The sequence below is a fragment of the Hydra vulgaris genome, chromosome 13 (genome assembly GCF_038396675.1).
Source record: "Hydra vulgaris chromosome 13, alternate assembly HydraT2T_AEP".
Taxonomy (NCBI): Eukaryota; Metazoa; Cnidaria; class Hydrozoa; order Anthoathecata; family Hydridae; genus Hydra; species Hydra vulgaris.
Genome location: NC_088932.1, coordinates 9,862,501 through 9,864,971, shown reverse-complemented (window position 1 = coordinate 9,864,971; position 2,471 = coordinate 9,862,501).

The following is a 2,471-nucleotide window of genomic DNA, read 5'->3' as shown; positions in this document are numbered from 1 at the left end:
TACATCTAAGTTAACTTAAAATATTATACCGCTTGTCAAATCGTATAAAAAATCACTTACCGAACCAAATAACTACCGAGGTATCAGTATTATTCCAATATTTACAAAACTTTTAGAATACCTAACCTTACTTATCAGTCCTGAGATAAAAAAACACACATCCCCTTAAATTTTGTTTCAATAGTAGGAGTTCAACCTTGCATGCTGAATTTGTTATAAGTGAAACAATTAAGCATTACAACAACAATAATTCGTCATTTATTTATGTTCTTTAGATGCTGAAAAAGCTTTTGACAGCTGCAACTGGGACATTCTCTTTGATAAACTATACTTTGATAAAAACTTACCTCTCCAAATAGTTAACACTATATCTTCTTTATACCACTAAAGAAGTGCAACTGTCTCTTACCTAGGTTCTAAATCAGTTTTATTTGCTCTTAAGCAAGGAGTGAGACAAGGATCCATTCTGTCCCCCTACCTATATAACATATACACCGAAAAGTTACTTGAAACTATAAAAAATGATAACGTTGTCGGTACTTCTATACATGGAAACTTCACAGATCTTGTTGCTTATGCTGACGACATTATTCTTCTTAGCTCTACTCTATCTGGTCTTGAAAGGCTGATTATAATGTGTAATATTTAAAATAACTTAAACGGCATAAAGCTCAATGCTGTCAAAATGGAACTGTTGCTTTCCGGAAAAAGACAATTAACTAATTGCAAGATAACCCTAGACGATCATCAAAGAATACCAAATGAAAAACTTAATCATCTAGGTTTTATTTGGGATACACAAAAATCTATTTTTGCCTCACTCAATAGAAGAAATATTAACAATAGGGTATCAAATTTCCAAACAACAGTGCAAACTCTGATTCAGTCTGGTATCCGGTTTGTACATCCATCTTCAATTATTCAATTATATACATCTTTAGCAGTTCCAACGCTAGCTCATTGTCTGGAACTCTGTGAAAATAGAGAGTCAACAATGCAAAGACTTAATAACTTGGAAGAAATGCAGTTAAGTCATTTTTTAATATCTCCAAGTATAGCAAAAACTATATAAACTCTCTATTTAAAGTTCGGGAGATATCGACTTACATACAACAAAATAAAATAAACCTATTTATCCGTCTATTAAATAATAAAGTAACTTTTGAAATCATCAATTCTCAGCTTAACTATTGTTCATTAAAATATTCATTTTTAGATGATATAAAGAAATTATGTATGATCCATAAAATAAATGTGAAAAACTTAATTCAGGATAAGAAGAAAGTGAAAATTAATATTTCAGAAAATATAATTCCTGAAGATACTTATCAACTTTTAGTACAGGCAATTCAATGTTGGAATGCAAAGCAACAGCGAACAATTTTCAAAAATACTCTTGAATAAAACATTCCCAAGTGATCTACTTTATTCTCTCTTTATATATCTTAAACTATTTTTATGTATTTTTACCTTGTAAAAATATTTACAAAGGGTGTTTAATAAAATAATGATAATAATCTTTCAAGTTAATCATTTTACATTAGTTGAACTTTGCTATCAAATCAATAAACTGAAAAAAAGAAAATAATTTTTGAAATTCTTTAATTTTAGACATATATATATCATTTGAAAATGTTATGATTCTGATGTTCCAAACTAAGCTCTTACTTCCTTAAAAAATACATTTGTTGTTCAGGATTTAAATGATGTCTCGAAAGAAAATCTTTTTTTAGATTGTCAAGTTATTTAAACACCATGTCAAACTCAAATTACAAACATAAATGAGATAAGATAAAAAGAATCTCTTGGTATTCAAGCAATAACCAAATATTTTCCGATATGGAAACGAAGATTCTTTTAATGGTAAAATTGAAGATTGCAGAGAGCATAGCTGCAGCATTGATGTCGGAGCTAAAGATCATTTTGAAATAGATTCAATAGGTGAAAAATCAGACAAAGGAAATGCGCATGGATCCACTTCTTCTGATGGACAAGAACAAGAGATAAGTCTAATGATGGTGTGGAAGAAAAAGAATTTAATGCAGTAGATACTTCGAATTCTAATGTAATTAAAAACATTGAGCTTATTCTTGATGACCCTGGTCTAATTGATTTCAAATGGATTGCGCCAATGCATAGTTACAGCGCCATATATTGGCGCTGTAAAGCGCCAAACATATAGCTTTGGGGAAGTTAGGCATATATATGAAAAATTACCAAAAAATTTTAAAGGAAGAAAGTTTTTTGAATCTTTGTTGTTTGCAATAATGAAAGATGAAGGGTCAAATTAGAGTAAGATTTCTTTGCAAATAACTCTGCTTTATTCTGGGGATAAGTAAAAAGATCAGACCGATAAGTTAGAGATTAAATGTTAGACTTACTTTAGTTAATGATACTGTTGAAGACTAACCACTGTTAAAGTCTCTAGAACCTGACATCTGAGATAAGATACAAAATTTAGTAAACTGAAA